The sequence below is a fragment of the Stenella coeruleoalba genome, assembly GCF_951394435.1.
Source record: "Stenella coeruleoalba genome assembly, chromosome: X".
NCBI classification, from domain to species: domain Eukaryota; kingdom Metazoa; phylum Chordata; class Mammalia; order Artiodactyla; family Delphinidae; genus Stenella; species Stenella coeruleoalba.
The window spans coordinates 15,181,384-15,191,211 of record NC_137152.1 but is presented as its reverse complement, the minus strand read 5'-3'; positions in this window follow the sequence as shown (position 1 = coordinate 15,191,211).

The window sequence follows — 9,828 nt, the reverse complement described above, 5'->3', positions numbered from 1 at the left end:
CCGTGGTTATATTTGTGAGACTTGTACTTTTTAGTTTTGGTTTGAGCAAGATGAACAAAACATTTGGAAGAGGTTAAGTGCATGGGGGATTTTGCTGATGACGGACCATAATGAAAGTGATTTGGGAGTTGAAGAAAGACAGAATATGGGGTGAAATTAGGTCAGTTGCTCCGAAATTTATTTTTACCATGACCCACAGTATGAAATACGGTTTACAGCATGACCCAGTATACACACATAGACATATATAATGGAAATAAAGATTTCATATGAGCAATACTTAATCTTTACTACATGCATCACATTCTATTTCCTATTTTATTTTCTCCTCTTCTGTCCTATTCTGTTGCATTTTATTCTGTTCTCTTTTATTCTATTTAATTTTTAATATGTTGGTCAAGTTTCTCTAGATTGACTTTATAGCCCACTACTGGGTTCCAATATGTGGTTTGAAAACACTGGGTTAGGAGCCATGTGGGTTTGGGAACTGGAGGAAAGAGAGGTGACTTGGGGTTCTGGGCTTCAGACAACAGAGATGGAGGCTGTATTATTTTGCTAGGGTTGCCATAACAAGGTGCAGCAGAGTGGGTGGCTTTAACAATAGAAATTTATTTTCTCACACTTCTGGAGTCTGGAAGTCCTAGATCAAGTGCTGGCAGAGTTGGTTGCTCCTGAGCTTGTGGATAGCCACTCTCTTGCTGCTTCTTCACATGATTGCTCCTCTGGTGTCTCTTCCTCTTCTTTTTTTTTTTTCTTAGAATTTTATTTATTATTTTTAAATAAATTTATTTATTTATTTAATTTATTTTTGACTGCGTTCGGTCTTCGTTGCTGCCTGTGGGCTTTCTCTAGTTGCGGCGAGCAGAGGCTACTCTTCGTTGCGGTGTGTGGGCTTCTCATTGCGGTGGCTTCTCTTGTTGCAGAGCACAGGCTCTAGGCTCACGGGCTTCAGTAGTTGTGGCACGTGGGCTCAGTAGTTGTGGCTCGCGGGCTCTAGAGTGCAGTCTCAGTAATTGTGGCGCATGGGCTTAGTTGCTCCGCGGAATGTGGGATCTTCCCGGACCAGGGGTCGAACCCGTCACCCCTGCATTGGCAGGTGGATTCTTAACCACTGCGCCACCAGGGAAGTCCCTCAGGTAATTTCTTTCAGGAAGATTCCTAAAAGTGGAATCACACAGTCAAAAGGTATAAACATTTTAGAGCGTCTTGATATATAACGCAAATTCTTCTTACCAAAGATGGTTCCAACTTTCACTTTGAGCTGCAGTGTAGGAGAGTAGAAAGGGCACATTCCTGCGTTTCTAAGGGTAGGTGGCTGGTGGCTGCACTGACTGCTGGAGTTACAACCAGAAAGCCCTGGTTTAAACCCTGACTTGCCAACTATGTGACCATGTGGGTCACTTACTTTTAGAAGACTTGGTTTCTTCAGTGTCTAATGGGACTAGTGACACCTTCTCAAAGAGCTATTGGAATGAATACCTGAGAAATTGCACATGTGAGGCTTACTTCACACCCCCTTTCAGTGCTACTTGGAGACTAGTTAATCTTGGAAATGAATGAGAGTTCACATTTTAATGACCAGTGATGGTCTAGTGGATAACCCTTCCCAACAGTCTTCACCAGAGCAGACTACATGGGAACAATCTCTTCTCTTCCATTCCCTTCCCTTCCCTTCTTTGTGACTGGCCGAGCACAGAGGCTGGAGGTGGGGCTTCCCCAGAACCCCTAGACCACATCACACCAGTACTGCCTGCCCTGCCTCCTAGTGGAGGGCCCTTCCATCCCACTTTGGTAGAGTAATAAGCCACATGGTAGATGCAAAACTTTGGACTAACATTTCTGGTTTAGAAATGGTTTCACTGTTTTGAATTCGGCTGAATACCACACTTGCCAACAATAGCAAAGTAAGAATACAATTCAGCACCTCATTAATCCCAACATTATCACATGTGTGGTTTTCATTTCACATTTAATATTTATCTTTCTCAAGAGAAAGCCAGGACCAAGTTAGGCAGGTTATAGTCATCCAACCTGAAAGTCAGGAAGACACTGGTGGAGGGGGAGAGGCAAGGGTTTCTGGGGGAGGCAAAGACTGGCTGACTTTAGTTCATGTCCTGATGGGTAACACTCATGATCATTTTTATGGACTACAACAGTGAAGTGGATTTTTGGACTGACTAAACTAAAATTATGGGAAGCATGAATAAATTTAGTCTCTGAGCCTTTGAATCTACCCACCTATTTATTCCCAGCAACCACAGCTTCAAATCACAGAACCTTGTTAGTAGCACGTTAGCTCTAAAGTGGATCTGAGAGACAACCTTCTTGTTTTCCAGATGAGAAAACTGAAGTTCAGAGAAGTTACGTGACTTGTTCAATATCACGTGAGCTATTAAGGGCAGAGCCAGGCTATAGCTGAGGCCTCTTATGTTGCTTAGTTCCACATGGCACACCGTCTCCCTCCCTCTGTCTGCATTTGTGAAATGTTTATCATTACAGTACCTATTGTGGTTTAAACAAACTAGAAAGCAATTGGAAAATCAGTGGTTTAATTCCTCCAGAGAATTTAAGTTAAATTCCAGTATACGAAACTACAGGAGGACTTTCACCTGCGGAATTTGTTCCAGTTGGGCTGCTAAGAGCCCTAGCTCTGGAGTGAAAGAACTGGGGATGAAAAAGCTGTTTCTAATCTAGTCATAGAAAATTGTGGGTCAAATGCTGGGGAGGGTATGGGCAGATTAAGATCCCGCAAGCCGCGAGGCACGGCCAAAAAAAAAAGGGAGAGGGGTTTGGACTTTTGTTCCCACTTATAAGGTGGGGTAATAGTTAAGGATTCAGAGCAGGGGGAACAACAGATCCAAGCAATGCTTTAGGAGGAGGGATGATCTGGGAGCAATGGGTGGTAAGGAAAGACGAAAAAGTGATTGCAGGCCAGAGGCCAGGTGGGGAATGTATAAAATCATCAAGGAGAGAAGTGGGGAAGACCTGCCTAGAGTTGCAGAACCAGGAATTATCTCCATTTGGGATCTTTCCAGAAGCAGACTCCGAGACAAGGATTCAATTGCAAATAGTTTCTTTGAGAGGTGATCCTAGGAAACCCTGGTTGGGGAGAGGGGGAGTGAGACAGGGAAAGAAAGGAAGACACTGACAGGTCTTTTAGCAAGCCAGTTAGTGGAGTGGGCAACTGAAGGTCAATCCCGCTGGGGAGCTCTGGGATACAGAGGAGAGCATGCCTCGGGGTTGTCCCCACAAGGGACCAGGAAGGTGGAGGATTCATTCACCCATTCCCCATCCACCATTGGTTTCGAACTGCTTCCAGAAGCACTAACTCTCCAACACTCTGGGCTTGCCCTGCTTATGGGCCAAATGTGCTCCAACAAAAAATGCTCTCGGGATCCAGGAGTGGAGAGGTGAATGTCAAGGGAACACCAGCAGTCTGATAGACGGACACCTGTTTCTCCTTGGAGATACTCAAGCAGTCCTGGATATTGTAGACAGGACTTAGCACCCTGTACATAGTTGGGTGGGAAGACCTCAAACTTGACCTTTTCTAAGTTCTGTGATTCCTTTGTCTTCAAAAACAGGCCACCCTGCCTATGAGCACCCACTACATTCTTGCCTGTATCTAATCCCAGGTTTTAATCCATGCCCCTTTAAAAATTCTACTCCATGATACAAATTTCCTTGAAGAACATGTGATTAGTGTTTTGTTGGGTTTTTTTGGTGGTGCCGCAAAGCATGTGGGATCCTAGTTCCCCGACCAGGGATCGAACCCATGCCTTCTGCGTTGGAAGCACGTAGTCTTAACCACTGGACCACCAGGGAAGTCCTGTGATTAGTGTTTTCCATGTCTTTTATGGAATTGTATTTTTAAAACACTTCTCTAATGAGATTACAAAAGACTGGAAATTATAGTAATGAAGGTATTAGTCAGGCACGTGATACCCAAGGTAGGAAAGAAGAACACATTAACTCAACCTGCCTTAACTTGCTTCAGTGAAGCTGGCAACAGGCAAGCTATCTGTCGCCATCATTTACCAGAATTAATTCAAAGTCTGGCTAGGGTTCAATCCCGCATAGAAATTGGCCAGGACTTCAAATTGGAAACCATTCAACATTAAAACCAGTATGACATATTTTCTTTTTAGAACCACACAACTCAAAATTTAAGAAATTTGAGGAATTTCTGGAAAATTCTACAGTAAGTCAATGACGTTTATTTCAAGAAGACAGAAGTGACTTTCTTAGGGAAACAATAAGTTGTTTGCATTTATGGACCTTAAAACGGACCTTTCTGTCTCCTTCTGTTAGTTTAGTAAGGGGGTAGGGAGTGGGAAAGTGCTAACGGCTCCCAGGATGGATTTTTGAGTGCTGAGGTCCACCCAGTGAACTCCGGAGCCAAGTAACCAACCCTTGAAAAGACGTTTACATCATGAGTAGAAACGCCAAACACCAGATGGCCTTCCTGAGAGGGAATAAGTGTAAAGTCCAGGATGAAAGCAAGCACGGCGTCTCTGGAAGAGGCAGCTTTTCCTTCATTGTTATTTGCCCCTTTCCTTTGACCGCAGACCCATGCAGCCTCTCAGGGTTTGGTTTGGAAGATTGGAGGCGGCTTCTGTTACTTTTACACCCAGCTGGAGTGGCCTGGGTGTTGACCCAAAGCTGGGTGAAGCCGTTTTCATGAAACTAGTAAATATTTATTGAGCACCTACTAAGTGCAAGGAACTGAGTCAAATGTTACATGGTTTATAAATGTCTGTCCTGGAGGACCTTAGACTTTGGAAGGGGAGATAAGGCTGACAGATAAAGAACTCTAAAAAGTCAAGAGGAATAAATGCTCCTCCTCTGTTCCAACTTCCCTTTGTACTTGTAACTGTTAAAACAATCATAACAATATTAATAATGATAGGAACCCATTTATAGAACACTTTCAGTAGTCTAGACTCTGTGAGGTGAGAGTTATTGCTCTCTTATTGTACAGATGTGGAAACTAAGGCACCTGCCCAAGTTCACACAGCCAGTTAGTGTTGGAAGTGAGATCCAAATCCAAGCAGTCTGGTTGCAGAGCCCACACTCTTAACAACTATACTTCCTACCACACAATAATGTTTTTACTATTAAGTTGTTCTTGTACACAGCTGTTTCCCAGTTATTCTGGAAAGTTCTATGAGGTAGGAGACTTGTGTTTTCATTCTTGTGTTCGAGCACTTCCCACAGAGCCTGGTCCCAGAAGCTTCTCAGTAAATACTGAATGAATGAATGGTTGAACCTGAAGCACGGGTGAGGCTCTGTGGCTGTTCAGAGAAGGAAAAAATGACATTTATTAATAGGCATGAGGGAAGGCTGCATGGAAGAAGTGGCCTTCGGTCTCTGCTGTGATGGGTGGATAGGATCCATGGAGCTGGAGGAACGTTTTTCAATTCTGTACTGCAGATGCAGACCTTTGGTCACTTGGGAGGTTGCTGGCTGGTTGGAGGTCCTATAGCCTGTGACGTAGCAGGCCTGCTCCCCAGAAGGAATGGACATTCCACTGCCAAGTGCCTAGAGCCATGGGCCCATCTGCCTCCAGAGGCTGGGGGACTGCTGGAGACAGAGCGAGGGGACAGATACCCCACAAATGGAGGACTGAGCATGTGGGAGGCCAGGGAGTGAGAGGCAGCACCACCTGGCTGTGCTGTGCTGGGTCCCACCCTGGAGCCCCAGGACTCTGGACAGAGGCATTGCTAGTTCATGGAATGTGTACACAGGGACTGCTGCTGCCGGGAAGGACCCGTCAAAGTGAATCACGCGTGCAACGGGCCAGGGGATGCCATGCCCAGTGGAGCCCACCTGGTGGTGCTGATGGTGGGGTGCATAGCAGCAAAAAAGGATATTGGCAGATTGAGAAAAGCCCAGACAGAGTCCAGGCCTGAGCAGGAATCACGTGGCTCTGAGAGATGTCCCATCTGTTGGGACTGGGTGAGCTCTTGAGCGACCTTACTTGGATTGGTAACTTTGGTAAATCAGACCTCAACGGCGCTTAATATATTTGTGATGAAGGGAACCATTCACAGGGGGCCTGTGGAGAATCCAGTCATGGTCCAAGGCTAACTCCAGGGGCTGATCCCTGGATTGTGTAAGCTGCATTGACAAAGAACCCAAACAGAATTGCTTAGGGACTCATAATGCTGTAGGGTTGATGGGAGACTCTTGGGGCTCTGCTTGGTTGTTTACCCCCCCCCCAATCGCAAATTTGGATTGTGTGAACTACTGTGGAGAGGTGACTCTCAGTGTTAAGTGGCTGGCTGTGTGTAGGAAGCAGCAGGGAATGGAGTTGGACAACCCCAGACACAAAATATAGGCTCCGTAGTTTTAACCTCCTGTTTAATGACATCTCAACTTGGCAATATCAGTAAAGCCCGGGCAGAGTGGTTAGACAGAACTGGAGGTACTTACTCAGAACCTGAAATTCTTCACCCTCACGGTCCCACTCTCTGATGGCATCCTCCCTCTCCCAGTGTCCACAGCAACTGTTTCAAAGTTTCACAGCACACTTGAAGTCCTCTACTTTCAGCATGTGACATTCTCACACAACACAGAAAATATGGTCTCGTCTTGCATCCACCTGGGCAAGGTCGCCCCTTCCTTTCTACTTCTTTGGTTACTCGATTCTCCTGCATCTTCAACCCCCATAACTCCTCTGCCTTTTATTCATCTAAGATATAAACACTTTCAAATCAAACTCTCTCTTTACTTTCTCTCCCATCTCGCCACAGCCAATTTTTTTTCCTTCCCTTTCGATCCAGCTTCTTTATTATGATCTTCACTTCCTGCTCCCATTCATTATTCAAACCACTTCAGTTTGTCTTCAGCCCCTAGCCGGTCCCAGCAACCGCTCACACTAAGGCAGTTAAGGAGCTCATTGCCAAATCCGGTTCACACCATGGTGCTGGCCATTGCCTCCTTTTCAGAACTCGCCTCTCTTGACTTACGTGATGCCATGTTCTCCTCCTGTCCCTCCTGCCCTTTGATTGCTCTTCCTTCGTCTTCTTCATGGGCTTCCCATGGTTGCCACCTCTCTCCTTAAATATTGCTGCTTTCCAAGCTCCTGTCCTCGGTCTTTTGGTCACCTCTCCTCCCCTCACTTCTCCTCCCTCTTCACACCTCTTCTTTCACTGCCTCACTTCTCATTCCCACTTTTCTCTTTTTATTCCTCTCTCCACCCAGTTCTTTCTCCATAGATAAGTCCATTCCCAAGATTTCAACTACACCCATGTGTGGATGGCCCTCGCCTCTGCCATTTATATTCTCCTGCCAGGAATACCCTCCTGAACTCCAGACCCATGGGGTCAACCCATCTGGACAGTTCCACTTGGATACACCCACACTCAGCGTGTCTGAAACTGAACTCACCTTCCACAAAATTCTCTCTCCTCCGTGATCTCCCATCTTGAGGAGCAGTGCTAGTGTCCAGCCTGTTACCCAAGTCAGAAAGCCCAGAGACCTGGCGGTGTCTCTTCACTACTTCCTCTCCTTTCCCCCTTCATACATGGAGCTGCCAATATCTAGAGGGTCTTCCTGTCCCCGCTGTCATTTCAATCCCCCACTTTCCATAGCTCTTTTTTCTCCCCTGGATCCCAGCACTGGTCCAACCCATCCTCTGTCAAGTACCCCTTTGGAAATGAACATCTGTTAGATCATTTCCCTGCTTTCTGTCCTCATGTGGTTCCAAATGCTCCAGACCTCTGAGGGCTCTGGTCTCTGCCCAACCCAACATGCCACACTTGCCTGGCTCCCTCCTCACCTGGCTCCCTTCTCGCTCCCCTGCCATTGTTCCTACCTGAAACACTCTCCTTCTTTTTCCTTACTTCCCCTTCTTCGAACTTGATCTCCTCTCCTCTGGAAAGTCTTCTCCAGCCTTTCTCTCCCTACCCATCTCCAGGCTGGACTAGCTGCCCCCTATTCTGCCCACCGCCCCCTGCCCATTTCTAGTGTAATCCTCAGCACACTGCTGAGTTTCTTTGTCTTCCATTATTGGTCTTATGTGTAACCTGACCTTGTTAACCTGCGTACTCTAGCATCGAGTACAATACTTGACACATACTCAGTAATGTTGTTAGATCCATGCAAGAAAAATCCTGGACACCATGCTTGAGAGGGCCATAGATATCCCAAACACCGCCCCCCCCACCCCAGAAAAGAAGTATTAAATACTGGGGCACCTCTGTCATGAGGAATTCATTGCTCAGCCTGGCACAGCACAACCTGTAACTTAAAACATTTATACTCTCATGACTAACACTGTTCAGGCTCAAGGGAAATGCTTCTGCACATCTCTCATCCTGTGGCCTTAAAACAAAAGGCAGCTGTGGCCAACTGCTGTAAGAGTTCATGGTTACACAGCAATTGGCCTAAAAAAACATCTATAGCTTTGGAGTACACGGAAGATTTCAGTTGTGGAAATGCCTAGATAAGAGAAAACCCAAGTTAATTAATTAACGTTCCTTGTCAAATATAATGGATGTAATGGATCCTTGCATAATGAAATATTGCTTCCGGCAGTCCCAGGCATCCAACTGTTTCCTTCCCTTCTCGATTCAAAAATATTTGTGAGTTAGCATGGTGTTCACTGTGGTTGCACATGGTGGCTGGCAAACAGTTCACAATATTGAACAATTCATTAGTCTTAATTTTGTGTTTTTGTGTATGCATAGATAGATGAAAAATGTGTGAAGCATGAATGACACTGATTTTATTTTGGTAAGGCTGCACTAAACTTTCTTTTTTTAAAATTTTTATTGAAATATAGTTTTACAAAGTTGTGTTAGTTTCAGGTGTACAGCAAAGTGATTCAGCTACATATATTCTTTTTAGAATATATATATTCTTTCCCATTATAGGTTATTACAAGATATTGAGTATAGCTCCCTGTGCTATACAGTAGGTCCTTGTTGGTTATCTATTTTATATATAGTAGTGTGCATATTTTAATCCCAAACTCCTAATTTATCCCTCTCCCCCTTTCCCTTTGGTAACCATAAGTTTGTTTTCTATCTCTGTGAGTCTATTTCTGTTTTGTAAATAGGTTCATTTGTATCATTTTTTCAGATTCCACATATAAGCAATATCACTTGATATTTGTCTTTCTCTGTCTCACTTACTTTACTTAGTATCATAATCTCTACGTCCATCCATGTTGCTGCAAATGGCATTATTTCATTCTTTTTTTATATGGCTGAGTAATATTCCGTTGTGTATATATACCACATCTTCTTTATCCATTCATCTGTCGATGGACACTTAGGTTGATTCCATGTCTCAGCTATTGTAAATAGTGCTGCAATGAACATTGGGGTGCATGCATCTTTTCAAATTATAGTTTTCTCCGGATATATGCCCAAGAGTGGGATAACTGGATCATATGGTAACTCCATTTTTAGTTTTTTAAGGAAGCATGAATGATACTGATTTTATTTTGGTAAGGCTACACTGCACTTTCTTTATGAAGCATTCTGTGCTTTAGGAAAACCATCATTTTATTATTAATCTCAAATCACTTAGTTGCAATGACTTTTAAATAATTCCATTCATGCAATGATTTGTTACTAGTTCATTGCAATGTGCGTGTGGTAAGTGTGCAGTATGTTGATATTCATAAATTCAAAGGTTTTTAGAGAATGGAGAGACAATAAAATTGAATAAGCTTCCTAACATTCCTTTAAAATATCTTCAACATGAATCTTTTGAATATGAAAGAGAACAACAAAGAAATAATTTCAATAATGAACTGCAGCCTGTTACATGTTCTGGTAGTGGCAAAAATCACAAACAGCTTGAAACATCCTTTGA